Below are 18,921 nucleotides of genomic sequence, written 5' to 3' on the forward strand. Positions count from 1 at the left end.
CAATAACTTGGTAGCCAAAAGTTACTACAAATTATTTGTATTTTAAAAATACATGTGTAATATTAAGATAATTCTGTTTATATTTCTTACAAATGAAATTTATTTTGAACATTTAACTAAATAATAAAAGTTATAGTTCTTATAGTTCATTATAGTTACCCTCCACGGCATCCAGTTCATCCAATCTCAAAGGCTAGAAAAAGTTACAAGATATTCCTTTAGCCAAATGAGCCAGGATGACCTCAAATGCTAAATACTTTATAGCAAGCATCTCTAGCCTCCACAAGAGGAATAAGGAAAATTTTGTTATTTGTCTTCTCCCAATTAAGAAGGCACTAGCAAACAAATAAGGTAGAAGAAAATGGAGATAAGGGCTACTTCTTAAGTTCTAAGACCATGTCCATTAGTAAAGTATCATACACACAACGAATATAAAACAATTACAAGAAAAAATTATTTAGGGAAGACCACGATAGCACAGGAGGAAGATTTCATAGATGGACTTCAAAGCAAAAATGTATCTTAACTAAGAAGGATGCTTCTATTCTTCAGAGAAACCATTCTCAATTCCACCTATAAAGCTGGGTAAAACCAATGCCAAACATTAATCTCCTAAATACCTACCACACACAATCCACTGCCTCCATCCAAGTAAACAGCTCTAGAGCTCAAAAATCTATTCAATTTCAATAGCAAGATCTCTAGATAACCCAGGGTGTACGTGGCTGAAGTAACAAAAGATGTATTTTAGAACCAAATTCTGTCTACCTCCCTCGCTTTAGAAATGAGAGTCTGTACCAAGGTGGCTGTATAGATAACAGCAGCTCACAAACAACAAGAAGAGGGGGATTAATATTATCTTCAATTAGAAAAATAAGTTCTGTTTTCCACATCAAAAAAGAAAAAAAAATCATTCTGGGTTTTAGGGATACAGATGGAGAGAGTTGGAAACAGCAAAGTACTGAGAAGACGGCAACATACCTTGCAACCTAGTCCCTGAGCCATTAGAAGAGGACGCCTCAATTTATCCTACTTTGCCTGTCTACATAGATGCCTGTCCATTATCTGTAGCATCTGTCGTTTTGTTGGTTAAAGGGAAACGAGAAATTAAGTCTCATTCACTGCAATTTCAGTATTTCTTCTCTTTCTGAGTCAGACAGCAACACATTCAATGGCAAAAAATTTACAATGAAACTTTGAAAAGATATGAAATTGTATTAATAATGAAACAGTATTAACTTTTTTAAAAGAATAGTCCTCCAAACAGCATAAATGGAAAAAGAAATTAAACATGCATTAGGTTTTTGTATAACAACTCAATTTTACCTAATTTTCTGAGATGGTTGAACCAGATACGGAAATGAAACCGTCCAACTGAGAAAAACAATATAGACACAAAATTGGTCAATCCGCCAAGAACAGTATTTCAGTGCCTAACGTGGCACCATAAGAAGACAGCTAGATACACATAACACCAAGTGTGACATGACCTTTATCTACACGGCTAAAGAGGAAAACAAAACACTGAAAGGACACACCGATTCCCGAGTGTCCCAGTATTATTAAACAAGAGTTTTCCATCCACTTCTAGTCTCACAAACTCAACTCTTAACTGAGATGAATTAACACCTGAGTTATCAATGTCACCATGTCTCCATCACTAGATTTCCCACTTAGACAAGCCCAGAAAGGACCACTGACAATTACCAGTTATCTTTCCTACAGCTTTGCATTGGAAAGAGTCTAAGACATCTCGGACCGTGACTCCCTGCCCAAGAATCTGATACAAAATGATAGACTTACCTTTCAGATCCCATAGAGAATACTGATTATTTAACATCACAGTATTGTCTTAAAAAAAAAACAAAAAAAAAAAACAGCACCTACAGTCTTGCCCATCAGAAAACCCTACAGGGTCTATGCCGATCAGCATTCTAAGTGCTCTATTAGGTTTATTTTTGCTTAAGCTTTTGTCTTAGTAACTCAAAGGGAAGACTGAAATATACTTGGGCATAGGATTACATATTTTTTAAAAGTCTAGATGGCAACCAAAATGTGAGTGAAAAGGAAAATATAAATTAAGTTAACTTTTTGGTTTGAGCATATAATTGCACTCTTTGTTAGAAATGTAAGCAGACGAGAATCTCATTAAATACGTGTGCCCTACTTGCCCCTAATACTTACAAAATCTGAAGGCATAATCCACAATGTGCAATGCTTAAAATCATAGGAACCACAGAGAATGACATCCTAGGCCAAAAGGCATCTCACGTAGTTATCTGATCTAACCTTTGCCTTCAATACTAAACTAGTCATGAAGAGTGATAGGAACTTCATTTAACAGAGCATCATGAATTTTAGAATGTTGAGAATAAGATGAGCAATGAAGCAGAAGCAATAAAAAGAGGATAAGAAACATGGGGGAGGGAAGAGAATGGGAATTAAAAATAAAAGCACCGTTCTGTTAAATTACACACATTACCTCCTTTTTCAAAACCAAGCACTATAGTTCATCTGTCTCCCAGTTAGTAAATTATGTTACCTATTCTTTGGCAACCAAAGAGAGACAGGGGTGGCCACTATTGTCCTAAACAGTCAGTGATGTGACATAATACACATAAGAGAAGCTAAGAATAGCAATAAGCAACTAAAACAGTTGCCATGTGTTTCATTTATTTATCGTCTTCAAATACAAAGTACACTCTAAAAATTAAATTGAGATAACTGGAAAAAAGCTATCTTTAAATGATCATTTATTGAGTGTGCTAAATTTCATTTAAAAATCTATCTTTATGCTTTCTTAAATGGAAAATGCTGGGCTAATGTAACCTTCTGTGGTGCCCCTGATCAATCATTATAAAGTGACACTCTTGGACTACTGGTACCTGGAGGGTTGTTTGCCTCTACAGCCATGAATATTTTTAATTATTGCTTTTGAGGTGTCTCGTTTCCGCCTTCTCCCCTGACACTGGAGTTTGCTGCTGTCATTCCTAGCAAGTGTCAACATGCTCATCCCTACTTCCCCTGCCCGGTTCCAATTTGCTGACCCTACTTTTGCAGCCTCTGCCTCTCTGCCCCTGCTATTATTCCCTCACCCCGAACACCATTCTCCAACACTACCCAGACCCTCCTTTGCCAACATGGTGTCTCGTCAAACTTTCTGATCTCTGTCAGTCTGATAGCTGACGATACGTATTTCAGTTTAATTTTAATTTGCATTTCTCTTATCATAAGTGGGCTGAGCATCTTATCACATGTTTAATAACCATTTGCATCTCATTTTCTGTGAACGGTCTGCTTAAAGCCTCTGTCCACCTTTAATAAGATTTTTAAAACTCATTAAATACATTGAGAATCGGTTCTCTATAATATAAATTACTATCCTCCCCATCAAACCCTATCTCCATGCACATAATCATTTGTCTTTTAGCTTTGGTTATGTTTTTTGCCATGCAGAAATTCTGAATTTTTATATAATCAAATTTAACAGAGTTTTCTTTTATGGTTTCTGGATTTTGTGTGCTATTTAGAAAGACCTTCCTCGTTCTGACATTAGAAAATAATTTGTCAGCGATCTGTTCTAATACTTCTATGAGTTTTATTTTACATTAAATGACCCATATCGACTTTATCCTATTATGCTTTATCAGGTTTGAATCCCACTTTTTTCCCTGTTGGTGACTCCACTACTTGGACCAACATCATTGATTGACAAATCCATCTTTTTCCCAATAATTTGAAATGCTTTGGAGTTTTATAGGAGGTTCTTAGCTTATGTCATGATTGCCTGGTGCTTAGGATTTCTGGGATAATGACATTCAGATAAACTAGAATTAAGACCAGTTTAGATTTAAGGCATTGTCTTACACCCTCTTAAAATACAAGAATTTACTCTGTGAGCTCCTCAGGGCAGGTATGGGGACACATGTACTCTTATGCGATTAGCACAGTAACCGTTTAATATTCTTTGAATAAATAGTGATCTACGTTTGTTAAGACCAAACATAGATTTAAATTCTCTTAGGGTTTGGAGAAGAGATGCATCATTGCTGATTAACTGTGTATGTCCCAAATGGTAATTCTGCCAAGCTTTACTGTCCCCCCAGCCTTTCTTCTTTGACAAAAGTCTTTGTCTAGTCAACATCCAGCAACCTCACCAGAGTCCACGCACATTTAATCACAATTTAACTAGTTACATTTATAACCACGATGAAAAATGATTTTGCAATTTCTTAGCAAATGGCATATAAATCAACCCTATGACCCAGCATTTCCAATCCCAGGATTTACCCAAGAGAAACAAAAAACAAGGCCACAGAAAGACTTGTACATAAATGTCCACAAAAGTTTTATTCATAATAGCCCCAAATTGGAACTAAATCAAATGTCTATGAACAGGAGAACTGACAACTTGTGCTATCTTCATATGATAGAATTCAACAATAAAGAGAAATAAACTACATACAACAACATGGGTGAACCTCAAAATCATTATATCGTGTGAAAAAAGCCAGACATAAAAGAATACATACTGTATAATTCCACTTGTATGTCATGCAAAATAACGGTGACAGATATCAAACCATGGTTCCCTGGGGAGGAGGGGGGAAGAGGAGAAAAGCATTTCTGAAGTGATGGCAATGTTCAGCAATTTCGAAAAGTTCAGGATTTGCTGTCCCTGGACCGGCAGCTCCTGGGAATTGTTAGAAATGTCACCTCAAATCCATGCCCGGACCTGGTGAATCTGCAACCCTGGGGGTGGGTGCAGCAGTCTGTGCTCTAACAAGCCATCTAGGTATTTCCCAGGTTCACTAAAGGTTGAGAACCCCTTTTCTACATCTGGTTTGTAGCAGTGATTAGACAGGTGTACACAATTGTCAAAGCTCATCAAAATGTTTGCTTAGGATCTGAGTATTTTATAAAGTAAATTATACCCCAATTTTTAAAACTTGGGATATCCTTCGTTAAATATTATCTTTAACCGAAATCTACCTCCTACTGTTTTCCTTACCCTGGTAAAAGGCAACACAATCCACCTTGAAGCTTGAATGAAAAAATTCCCTCTTCTACTCCGTTACTCTTTGCAGTCAATTACCACATCTGGTCAATTTACCTCTGAAGTGTCTCCCCATTTCATCTCCTACCCTCGATTTCTAATCTTTCTAGTCCCAGCACCCTATTTCAAGACACCTTCATTTTTTACCTGATTTAGTAGCACAACACATATTTTCCTCCTTGTCTGATTCAGTCTCTAAATAGCCAGAGCTATTTCTCTGTCAGCTCAAAGTCTTCTTGCTGCTTTTTAAAAGTCCATAGCTTCCTTCTATATATCCAGAACATAAAGTCTACACTCGCTAGTGAGGCATCAAAAACCTGTAGCCACCTGGTCACAGCCCAATATATCCAGTCTCATCTCAAGCCACCGGCCCCTCGGACCTTACATTGTACCACCATCGGCACCGTGGAGACTTTCCCAATATGCCAAGCACGTTCTTGCCTTATCCTTCGTTCAAGCTGCAAATCATCTCTCAAATGCCATCTCTCCCCCTTCCCTGCCTGACGTAATCCCAGCTACCCATTAAAATCCAGATGAAACATCACCTCTTTTGTAGACGTTCCCTATCTTCATACCCCAGGCAGAATTGCTCCCTTCTCTGTGTTCACATTTTCCTACTTCAGAGAGTGTATATCTATCTACGCCTCACTTTTTTTCATGCAATTTCAATATTCACATCTAGTAGTTTTAGGTAATCTCATATCACTCCCCTACTTATTACCGTTCAATAGGTTCCTATTACCTACTAGACAATGTTCAAATTCCTTAGCAGGAAGCCCAATACAAATCTATCTTCAGGCTCCTTTATATCTCTAACCTACTGTGTTGCCCCGAAAATAAGACCTAACCGCAAAATAAGCCCTAGCATGATTTTTCAGGATGACATCCCCTGAACATAAGCCCTAATGTGCCTTTTGGAGCAAAAATTAATAAAAGACCTGGTGTTATTTTCAGGGAAACACGGTAGCTCTCACCATTCCCTATAGTTTAGTCCAAGAGATAGCCCTCAAAGTCCCGAGCTCTCTGGAGTTCCCAGACTTTTTCATGTGCATCTCCCTCCGCCTAGAATACCCTTCTTCTCCCTCACCACCTCCTCTTTCCCCATCTCCTCCTCTCATGCTCTCCTGAGAAAGCAGAGTGCTAAGAGTCAAACTACAACACACCAATAACAGGTAATTAGGTATAAGAACTAGGAATAAGCAACAAAGATCAGAAGCCAGGTAAACGAGTCAGAGCAAAAAAAAAAAGAGGCTGAGATGGTCCTTCCCAGCAAATGCTGGAGAAATGGGTAAAGCACGCTGTCTGGCCTTGAGAAGCGCAGTTAGTTTAGTGGAGAATGAACAGACATATAAACAAATTTCCATCATCCAGACTGTGTGTGACAAGAAAATACGAGAAAAGATATATATTAAATATACAGAGACACATATTTAAATAAATCGAAGGCATGTCCTTGTGAGATTTAACCAAAGATCAAAGAGATCACAAAGCACAAGATACTGCTGCGCTGACAGTGTCAGTGTGAGAATGTGCTAACTACTAAATTCCTGCTGAACTATTTGCCCTCAGGCAAGTCATCTAACCCTTAGGAGCCTCAATTCTCTCATTATAAGAGAACTTGATCAGATGTGGAGGTTTCTTATACCAATAAAATATTTACAATCAAAAGCAGAATCTTGGACACTGAACATATGCACTTTTACAACATAAGGGGAACGGAGAATGACTTTTGGATATTCAGCTATACTGGAAAATGAAATCAATATATCGACGGAATTCTATATGTCATATCAGTGAAAATGACATTGAATTTTAAAATCCTAAAAACTGCAGCTTATAATGGAACTGCTGACACAACCTCAACCACAGTCGCAAATGCACTACCCTCATCAGGTTGTTATGGCAACTAGAATACTTGGGTAAAGAAGAGGAAGACAGAGTCTGTGTGTAGCAGATTTTATTGCCACTCCCATTAGAAGTATTAAGATGTTTTACATATAATCTCAAACTACATTCTTCACTTAGCACACAGTAAGTCTCTTGCTAGTGTTTTGAAATAAACAAAAAATAATAAAATGGGCTTCTTAAAATTGACTCTACTGGAGGGGTTCAAAGAGCACCGAGCCAATGTCTCATCCCAATGCAGCTTAACATCCCTCCTCTAGGAACCCCTTTATCTCTCAGTATGAAACCAGCTATTCCCCCTGCCGACCAGCTCCATTTTATCTCCTCTCCCATAACTACTTTAGTAACTATCACACTAAGAACAACATTATTCACTTATATGCCTGTCTTCCTCTCTTCATGTCAGCTGCTTGGGCACAGAATTTCTCCTTGGTCACCTTCATACATCCTAGAACAATGCAGGTATTTTAGGTACTAAACTGTTCAACTGAGGACTAACATATCAATTCTATCAACTAATGAATATGAAATCTCTCTACAGAGCGATATAACAATTTTTTACCTTATCAAACATATTCTGTCAAACATTTCATTACTCTTATTATTCTTAAGAATTTATCTTATGAGAAAAATTAAGAAGTAAAGTTTGTCTCATGGAACGAACTAGAGGCTGGGATTCCATTGCTTAGGGTTCTACTGTTATACCACATCTCCTTATTAACCCGTTGTAAGATCTGCATCCTTGGGGAAATGCCAACCTCGCAGACGCTCAGCATTCTCATCCAGAAAATGAGGCATCGGGACCATCTGAGAAGAGCCCTTCCTGCCTATGAGGCAGCGTGACCAAGAATTGTTTTTTTTTTTTATTGGGGAATATTGGGGGACAGTGTGTTTCTCCAGGTCCCATCAGCTCCAAATCGTCCTTCAGTCTAGTTGTGGAGGGCGCAGCTCAGCTCCACGTCCAGTAGCCAACAACCCTGTTGTTCAGAGCTCGCGCTCTAACCAACTCCAACTGAGCCATCTAGCCTCCCCAAGAAATTTTTTTTAATTAAAGAATTTGAACATCTCAAAGTCTTTAAAGAAATTTTTCTCAACCAGGTTGGGGCATGGAGGAGTATACCACATACATTCCTAGAGTATTTTTTTCTCAAGCCACACCCCATACAGGAAGATTGATTTATCAACTCGTTTCCTATCACCCTGGAACACCTCACCTGCAAGGAGAGAGATTACGATGAGTATGTGTTGTATGTAAATAGTGGAAGAGAAAAACAGTTTAAGAACCATCATTTAAAACACAGAAAAAGGCCAATTTGCAAGGATAAGATACAGGAGTACGCTGATTCTCATATACGACAGTATTCTTTCACTTGCCTCAAGTATTTGAGGAGGAAACAATTACCAGATCCACAGCCCATTTTGTTCAATATTCTCTCTTGATTGTCCCCTTCCCAAAGCTGCTCCTAACCCAGCTTCTCTGATTTCAGCAAATAGCATCTCCATCCAGTTACTCCAGACACTAGAGTCATTCTCAACACTTCACTCTCCATCATCCGCAGACACACAATTCATCAGCAAGTTCTACCTCCCATGCTCCAAAACACTCCTTTAATCTATCTACTTCTTTCCTTTTCTGTTATTACCTTAGTCTAAGGAACTGTTAAGGACTGAACGTCTGTGTGCCCCTACAATTCATACCGTGTTTCCCCGAAAATAAGACCTAGCTGGACAATCAGCTCTATTGCATCTTTTGGAGCAAAAATTAATGTAAGACTCGGTCTTATTTTACTTAAGACTGGATATAATATAATACATAATATAATATATTATATATATAAGATTGGGTCTATATTAATTTTTGCTCCCAAAGACGCATTAGAGCTGATTGTCCAGCTAGTCTTATTTTCGGGGAAACACGGTATATTGAAGCCCTAACCTCCCCCACCACCACTACCACCACCACCACCATCGCGTGATATTAGGAGGTGGGGTCTTTGGGAGGCACTTGGGTCCAGATGAAGCCATGAGAATGGATCCCCCATGATGTGATTAGCACCCTTATAAGAAAAGGAAGAGAAAGGAGAGCTTCCTCTCTGCCATGTGAGGACACAGCACGAAGGCAGCCATCTGCAAGGCAGGAAGAGGGCCTTCACCAGAACCCAACCATGCTGGCACCCTGAATTGAGACTTCCTAGCCTCCAGGCCTGTGAGAAACAAATGCCTGTTGATTAAGCCACCCAGTCTGTGGACTAAGATAAAAACTGTCATACTTTGCTTAGATCATCACAGCAATCTCCTTACTGGTCTACCAATTTCTTAATTTCTTACCATGCCACACAAGATTCAGAGAGATCTTTTAAAAACAGCAAATAATGTTTAAGGCGTGTCCCTGCTTAAAACCTTCCTGTAACTTCTCTCTCATTTTACTGAATATCTTCACACAGTTATTATTTTCACTTTTTCATGCCCACCCTAAAATGAATCTACCATTTCTCACTCATAGAACTCTACCCTAGAATTTATCCTAATGGCTTTATATATTACTCCCTAATCTGGGGGCTTTCCTCTGACCTCTCTCTCTCAAGTAATTTATAAAAATGTTAAATAAAAGGTGAAAGGGGATAAGAGGTTCAAATTTCCAGGTATGAAACAAATAAGTATGGGGATGTAATGTACAGCATGGGGAATATAGTCAATAATATTGTGATAGCATAGTACAGTGTCAGATGGTTACTGGACTTACCATGGTGATCACTTCTTTAGGTACATAAATGTTGAATAACTACGGTGCACACCTGAAACTAATGTACGAATACTTTAATTAAAAAAAAATCTCTTTAAAAAAGTTAAATGAAAATTGTCTCTACTACTAACGGGTCCCCGAAACTCCTCCATTCTAAGAACTGATGTCTATTCCTATAGTTCTCTTGCTGGCTCAGGGAATCACCCATTCACTAAAAGGTCCCCAGGGTTATTTATATATTTAGCTATTTAACAAAGGTTTTAAATAGACTTTGTTAACCTCAGAATAAAAATTCCTTTCACAGTGAGAGGCAACAAGCATTTATTTGAGATCAAGAGTAGCTATTGGGGACCCACTGGTTCAGACAGAAGCCCAAATAGTGTTCCGATTAGGAGACAAAGGCAATAGATATTTATAAGAATTGCCTCACAACAGTTGTAGCAGAAGGATGGCATTTCTATTGGTACAGATAATATAACATAGTGATGTTAATTCTAAACATTGTTTTTAATTTTCATTCCAGTAGTCATAACATTTGCTTTCTTGTAATCTTTGCAACAGTTCTTTGGGGTATAATGTTGCTTTAGTGTCAGTTCAAAGGTTGTTTTGCCCTGTTTTAACATTCCAAAGATTTGCGTTATAAGATGTGCAAAGCAGTTCCTCTGGCATGGCAGCTCTGGCTCCATTTTAAAGTGGCTCTAAATTTATTATTTTTTGACAACTTTAAGGTATAAACTTTGTCAAAATTTTTTTTAATCTAAAATATAACCCACTTGCTTCTATTCATCTATATAGTTATTTATTTCTGAAACCAAGCTCCCTTTCCTTCAATAATTGTTCACCTAAGTATTCAAGGATCCTACGCTTTTGAAAACAGATCTAGCATCCAGAAGGTCACTAATCTATTATTTTCAGAATTCCCGCTGGAACTTTTATTACAGACTAACAAACTGCCAGCCTTTCTATATCATCACTGTTTATGTTGAAATATTTTGTTTAATGCTTTCTCAGTTTCACCCTTAACTTCTTTTAAAATTCAAAACTGCCATTTAGTTCAAAATATTTATCCACATAAACATTCTTATCAAGTTGTGTAATCATTAAGCTGATAATAACTGAGTCAAAATTTAGGCCTTCCCAATATGGAATAGATACCACTCACGATAACTCCAGTTATACAGTCTAGATTAAAAAAAGAAAAAGAACACTACAACTCAGTGTATAAAGGGACTGGTTGGACTGAATTATCTCTGAAGTCCCTTCCAGCACTAAAATTAAATTAAGTTCCACAATAACAGTGACAACTGCTGACATTCACTGAGCACTTGCCCTCTATGTCTCAGGCGCTGTGCTGGTATTTTTCATGGATCCCTCAGAATAAGTGCACAAGCATGTTACTACTTCTCTATTGAAACAACCTTAACATACAAAAAATGCAACTGGGGCATAGACCCTTTCTTTAAAAATTTCTCTCATACAAAACAAAGTGGAAATGAAAGGTCCGACGTGGTAGGGTCTGCCTTGCTCCCCAGCACTGGAAGAGGCTGATTCGTTTGCAGTGCTTCGCTAAAGATTAGATGCCTAGAGCTGCTGAGAAGAGCATCAGAAAGCAAAACCCAGCGTCTAGCCAAATAACCTTACTTGCCCTAGAGAACGGCTCCTTGCCAGCCTGATGAAGGTGCAGTATCAGGCTCATCACGAAAGCAGCAGTGGCCTCACTGTAGATAACGAGCTACAGAAAAGTTCAAGAGTGTTAATGGAGCTGCGATAAAGCGAGTAATTGGGATCTCAAAGTATGTGAGATGGCCATGCGCTCACACCTTAGTGACTCCATTAGACTGCAGGATTTTTTGGGGCAAAGACCTTACCGTTGTTTTTTTTAACCTACCCCCAGGACATAGCATAGTCTAGGGCCTGGAACATAAAAGAACTTAATAAATATTTAAGGAGAAATGTTGGTAACTGATCTCCTGGAGAATGTTGATCTATTCCCCTCAGTAGGGTGTGCCCATAAAATCAAAGCTTTCTAAAGTGTGGTCTGGAGACCTCTAGTGGAAGTCTGCCCTTCACTGAGAAGTCAAAATCTGAAGAAGGGCAGGTTGGAAAGGGCCAAACACCAGGACACAGGTTAAGGCCAGAGATCAGGGAAACAAGTGAGTGCTATGATAGAGTAATGAGCTAAAGAAGTTTAAAAATGAAACATAAAACAAGTCCAAATAAGACAAAAATGCAGTCTTTATCTGAATGTGATACATATGAAGGAAGCACTTGTTGCCTAAATTTTATTGCAAAGTACAACAAATCTAGTTCATAATCCTCTCATAGCACCACACTTAAATTTTTTTTAATTTAACATAAATGACTAGTATTCTAAAATATATTGCTATCTGAGGAACTATAAAAGTATAAAATGAACAATTTTAGATAGAAAAAATAAATCACCCCTTTGTAAATTCTAAGCACGGAAGCTAGGAGGAAAGCAGTCCTTCTATGTTAAATTCACTGTCTTCTCAAAGAGTCAGCTCGTAGGGTCATCTGCCAATCACCTGCAATCTCAGAGAAAGTGCAGATCTCAGTTTGGTTGAGTGTTGGTTATACTGGAAAGACATCATTCTCAAAATTATACTGAGTCTCACATTTAAAGAACAAGTCTCCATGATCTTTTTTTTCAGTAGGGAATCCTACTCGATTCATACCACAGTTCAAGGTCTTACTAGCCAGGTCAACTTGAGCAAGTTATTTAACCTCCTTGTATCTCACTTTCCTCCTTTATAAAATATAAATGATAGTCTCTCCTTAAAACTATGAAAAGTAGATGCATTATACTTTCAAAGAACCTAGAGTAGTGTTACGTACCTAGTAAGGAATCATGTATTTCTTAATTACTACAATTAATGAGCTCAAATTATCTAGAATGACCCAAGTAAGCCAACAAAGATTTGATGTCTTTAACAAGAGCAACAAAGAAGCATATGTATTTTATAAAGCGCTTTCATGATTCTACAATACTCTCTTAAAGGCAACATTTTTCTTGGTATATTAACTGAAAAATCATCACACTTAATTGAGAATATGAATATTTAAAATGCCCTAAAAATAAGTAGTTGCCACAGAAGAAATCCTTAACCACAAACTCTACTCACTTAAGAACTAAAGAACATAAAGAGGGGACTATTTTTTATTTTTTATTTATAAAAGAAGTTATAATTTTGCAAAGACTCAAAAACAGCTGTGAGCATATAGACGAAATGTTCTTACAAGACAGAACTTTGTGGGGGGAAAAATCATTTATCTTATCATACATAAAGTTCTTTAAAAATCTATACAGCCTATGAAACTTCTGAAGCTATATGGTCAACTTTATAGTGGAAACGGGCGAGTTTAAATTAAATATGAGACTAATGGGAGTTGCACAAACGGAGACAGGAGTTGAAACATCTGAACAATAGAAAATTGTGCTCTACTATACGCATCAAAGAGAACACAAACTCCATTTCCCTCAGACTTTCTCTCCTCTCCTCATATGGGAGGGTGTGGGTAGGCGGACAAGCCATCCACCCAACTAGCCACTAGATCAATTAGATTGCTGAACAATGTTATTCACAGAAACAACCCCTTCCTTCAAAGCATAAAGTCCAACCTATAGCAAGTAAAAATAACTGTAGCTTTCTGAAAATAAGATCAACGTGAGGGATACCAAGAAAAAAATCTTGGAAGAAAGTGTTTCTCACAATGGCAGAAGTCACCTATTTTTGGTTGCAAACTCTACAGGTACTTGGGTCAATGTTTTTCTATGAATTCAGAGTATAGCTAGTGCACTGGGAGATAATAATTTGAAATAGAGTGAGGACTTGCACCAAAATACAGTCACAATCTATTATTCTAATTCCCTCTATAACCACTCTGTCACCAACCATACAACGGTCTCTAGTAGAACCTGGACATTTGCAAAGTACCTACCTCATGCTGAAAAAAATTACAGAGACAACTTAGAAAAAGCAGCATTTTGGCTCACCTTTTTCTATTCAGTTTTTTCTGAATAAAATGGTCACAGTAACTACTTACTGAACTTTCAATAAAGCACATATGTAGGTAATAAACACATATGTATACTCCTTGTTCAGTAAGATTTAAGGCGGAACACACAATGTGAGAACATAGAAAGTGCTACACAAAGCTACCACTCATGCCATACATGACACGTGACAGGAGGGCAGTATTCGCTACCCCTCCACAGAAATGGGAGCATGGTCCTCAGGAGTGCCTTTGGGACTGGGTAGAATTTCCATCTATGCCCTTTTAATGGCTCCCCATATTTCACCTCCCCCAATCTGATTCATCTAGTCAACTTGGAAGGTGGAAGGGGTTGGGGGAAGAAACAGAGAGAATCTACATGAGAATGAATTTCAACAGGGGAGAGGACAGCACACAAGTTATTTCAGGACCTCATGTTACTGCATTCTTGGAAAACTTAAGTAGACAGCCAAATGCTCTGCTTTTTCAGAAAGGAGCTGGGAGTTCCAATCTTATAGGAAAAAACTCATAGGGAAAAAAACCCTGATATTATTGGGGAAAAAATATAATGATTAATATAATACATAGATATATAATTATGTGTAATTATATTAGTTGTTGGTCTTCACGAACACAATGGTTCCATTTGATTTTTACTTCTCTCTTTTTTACATCTTCACAGAACTCTAAATCACATTTCAATGTTGAAAAATGACTTAATAATCATTGGCTTAAATTAAAACTTGGGAGTATTTATTATAGGGGTGTTCTGCTTCTGATGAGGTAAACAAGCAAGATGGTCTTTTTTGGGGGCTGGCCCGGTGGCTCAGGCAGTTAGAGCTCCGTGCTCCTAACTCTGAAGGCTGCAGGTTGGATTCCCACATGGGCCAGTGGGCTCTCAACCACAAGGTTGCCAGTTCAACTCGAGTCCCGCAAGGGATGGTGGGCTTCGCCCCCTGCAACTAGAAAACGGCAACTGGACCTGGTGCTGAGCTGCGCCCTGCACAACTAAGACTGAAAGGACAACAACTTGAAGCTGAACGGCACCCTCCACAACTAAGATTGAAAGGACAACAACTTAACTTGGAAAAAAGGCCTGGAAATACACACTGTTCCCCAATAAAGTCCTGTTCCCCTTCCCCAATAAAATCTTTAAAAAAAAAAAAAAAGAAAAAAAGGTGGTCTGTTTTCAAACAATAAAGTAGAACTGGCTCTGGAATGTATTTGATTGAATTTGCCCAGCCCAAAAGTTAACCTCAATATCTTGGGGTGGAATCTTGAACTATGTACTCCAGAACAAGTCAAGAAAAACTTATAGAAAATCATGAACCTAACCAATGACTACCCGTTACCATATAAAATCACATTCTTTTTTGATATCATGAATAATGTTATCTGGAAAAAAGTTCAAGAAAATATTCTAGAGATATGTTCTCTCATGTAGACAGTCATATTATAAATGTGTGTAGAAGACTACTATGAAATTAAATTTTACGTCTTTCTCATATGTGATCATCTAAGCCAATGTTTAAAATTCTAAGGCCTAAAAACTAAATATAAAGTGTAGACTTTGTCTAGATTCCAATTTGGAAAAAAAAACAAAAACTATAATGAGACAGTTTCTGAGGCATGAGAAATTTGAAATAGACTGGATATTATATGACCCCAAAGAACTATTAACAATTAACCCCACTGTTAATTGTTAAATTTAATTACTGTTATTGTTAGGTGTGATAATAGCATAGTGGTCATATGGGAAAGTTTCCATATTTTTTAAATATACATGTATGTGGGGTTGAAATGAGATTTACTTTAAAATATTTCAGCTAAGAAAAAAAACTAAATAAAGCTAATATTGGCAAAATCTTGGTAATTAATGAATCTGGGTAACGGGTTTATAGCAGTCCATATATTATATTCCCATAGTTTTGCATAAGTTTGAAATTTTTCATAATAACTTTTTAAAACATTTATAAGCATTCTATTGTCCAGAAACACTCCTAAAATGACCTTATGGATAAGTAGAAAAAATATCTTGTGATATTTAAAAAATGAAGTGCAAAAATTATGAAGTTTACATTTTTAGATCTATTCTTTTATACAGCAACTCAGAAGTCCATCTAATTTAAGAACATTTTAAAGTGAAGACCCTACTAAAATTTTATACCAGGTGATGACTCATAATGCTTTATTCCAAAGCAACAAAATTCATGGGCCCAAAAGATTGTAAAAACAGGTGTGCATTTCATAAAAAGCAGCCTTTTTCCTTCTACAATTTTTTTAAAACTCACAATATACTTTTATATCTCAAAGATTTTTTTAAAAAATTATTTTCCCTCTTTAGGAAAAAACCATCATCAGAAAAGAGCTCAGCAACATTTCTGCAAATGCTGCATAGGTAAAATACAGAGTACTTTCTTCCAGCCAAAAGAACTAACAGGAAAATGAAAATTATCAAATGCATTTTGGAACCTTATTCCAGCTAACTGTGCTCAGCTCTCTTTTTCCTCCCAAGACACGTCACTTTAACTGTCTGCCAAAACAACTCTAGCCCCTTCTACCTGATCACATTCCAGAGCTGCAGCTTTTCCTGGATTCACTTCTCAATGACAAGCTGCTCAGAGAGCACCTATCAAACCAAATGTGTTCATCCGCTCCTTCCTCTTCCCTTTCAGGGCACACTGCTGTCCATCAGGAGAAGTAATTAATGGGTTTATTATGTATGAAAGCGTCATCCCATCAGTGTGCTGTCTGATTTGAATAGCTCATAGCAGCTCTTCATTCATGCCAAGTATGCTCACTGTCCGGAGATATTGTAAAGCTGTACTTCTTTGGGGATTTTTCCCTCTCTATTCAATAACAGTGTACCAGAACTATGTTACAGAAGCACCAGGAGGACAGAAGAAGAAATCCCTTCATCCTCTACAGAAAGGAAGCTAACGGACTGAAAAGTTGGTAAAGGGAAGAAAAACAAGGAAAGCAAGAGAGTGCAAGAGAACATCCATGCTTCTAGTCCAGATAATTTCTTAAAGCAACTTGATTCGGGAGCTTGTGTAATTCTGAAACATGGACAGAACTTTTCCAGAAGGTAAAACATCTATCGGAAGAATCAGGATTTCTCATTGCTGAGACATTCAATGAATTTTTAATAAGTTCTGAATACTCAAGTTGTCCGTGGTCAGATCAACAGCTAGTACCAGAAAAAGGCAAAATTCACCCTCTATTTCTATAATCCTATCCAAATGGAATCTTCATCTGTTGCATGCTGTCCTAACTAATGCTATAGGATCACCAGGAATACAGCTATAGAGACACTGCAAGAAATTACAGTGCTGAAAACACGACAGGAAGTAGAGAAGGCATTTCAGGTATCGAAGCTTAATATTTCCAACCGGAGTGCAAATTACTGAGCTTCAAACAAACCACTGCCAGGTAAGATTGAATTTTATAACATTAATTTATATCCTGACTACTGAAACTAAACCTGCTGATGCTGTGAATGAGCCAGCAGATTGGAATTATATGCAGTCCTTCCTTCAGCTTTATGCAGATTTAAGACTTCTGAGGTAAACACTTGTTTTCACTTATACTATATAAACTAATCATTCCTAACGAGATAATAAAACACCCAAATAATCCAATTCAGTTTTCACTGGATTTGTCCCATCTTTGTCTTCATTTTTAAACTCCCAATTTTGTTTTGTTTAATAGCTTGAAAAAAAATGCATGGAGGGAACTCTGAATGGGGCGGAGAGCCATGCACAGATGCTATTTACCGAACATATTCAAATGAAACTTGTTTCCCAGGGTAGTTCGTAAAACAGAAAAATTAATGCATTTTAATATTATTTCTATTAACGCAAAAGAACAAAGCTCAGTGACTGATTTTTATCGTGACCAAGAAAAAGCAAGCTGTGATGTCACTCTCATTCATGCTAAAGAAAAACAATCTCTAGTAAACCAGGATCTAACACTTCAGTGGAATGGGGTTAATTTACCCTAAAGGTACTAGAGGTGTTTTCATAACAGTCTAAGTGAGGACATTTTTCTGATTGAACAATAGAATAAAAAGATGCTTGGTATTTTAACACCTCAAAAGCTTTAACTCAGATCAATGGTCCAAACTGTAAAAGGCAAAAAACTACTGAAGCCATCAAAAAATTCTGAAGACTACAGTGTCTTTTAGAAATTCCCTCGAAATCACCCCATAAAGAGACTTCTAGAGCGACTATCCTTTTATATATACATATACACATACAGAAAGGACTGTCAGAATTTTAATTCCATACATAGGTTTTTAGCCAAAATTCAACCATATTAGTTTTCATATAACGTCAATAGGAAAAGTGTAAAGCTTAATATTTTTATGAGAAGCCTTACAACAATATATTTCTGTTATCTCAGAAGACAAGAGACAAGGGAAACAAAAGCAAATCACACCTAACTATAGAGATCTGACAATATAAGGAAATTTGTCAGAAGTAATTATTCAGTACTTGTGTAAAAAAAAAAGTTAAATTTGAAATTATACACTTCCATTTCACTGAATTCTTTCCTTTTTTCAAATTTTAATAGAGTGAATTACATGATCCCATCACTCTTTTCAAAAGTCTATAAACAACCTTAAATATCATAAGTCTTTTGCATCTGAAGTCATTACAGAAATTCACCCACCATTTTCCAGTACCACAGGAAAGCAGCAATTTAAAAACAAGCAGTGACAGTGTCACGTGCCAATTCATTGCAGAGAAAAATATTTACTTATTAAGAAATCTCAAAATACCTACTTTGTATACCAGTCCTAACTAAAAGTGAAGTATTATTTTTACTTACATTGAGTCTTACCTGAACCCTTACGGACTCCTTTTTCCTTTCTTCCTTATTATGATATATTTTGCAAACTGACAGGCTTTGAAAAGTTGTATGTATTTTGTAAGTGAAAATATTAATCAAAGTTTCAACTCATAATTAGAGGATTTAACTTTGGCAAAAATAGGAGATTGATAATATTATGTTCAATTTGCTTCCAATAAATAGAATTGAAGGAGGTATAAAATTCTTTCCCTGAAGTCTTCTGGATTTTATTTATTCAACGTAATGTACACAGGGACTGATATCCCACCAGGGTGGGGACTTTGCTTCTATGACTTATCTCGTAATGACAATGGATGGGCAAACAGATACCACCCTCCTCCCCTTTAGC

At 37.1% G+C, this 18,921-nt stretch overlaps 2 protein-coding genes across 2 annotated transcripts in view; one reads left to right on the plus strand and one right to left on the minus strand.

The window, feature by feature from the left end:
• Nucleotides 1-18,921, minus strand: part of AVEN (apoptosis and caspase activation inhibitor) — a 142,562-nt gene that overhangs the window by 73,847 nt on the left and 49,794 nt on the right. The window lies entirely within an intron of this gene.
• CHRM5 (cholinergic receptor muscarinic 5) overlaps nucleotides 16,747-18,921 on the plus strand; it is a 73,092-nt gene continuing 70,917 nt past the window's right edge. The window contains exon 1 of the mRNA XM_019752875.2: nucleotides 16,747-17,150. The gene's annotated coding sequence lies outside the window, so the exon portion shown is untranslated. The remainder of the gene's footprint in view (nucleotides 17,151-18,921) is intronic.

The sequence above is a fragment of the Rhinolophus sinicus genome, linkage group LG03 (assembly GCF_036562045.2).
Source record: "Rhinolophus sinicus isolate RSC01 linkage group LG03, ASM3656204v1, whole genome shotgun sequence".
In the NCBI taxonomy this organism is placed as follows: Eukaryota; Metazoa; Chordata; class Mammalia; order Chiroptera; family Rhinolophidae; genus Rhinolophus; species Rhinolophus sinicus.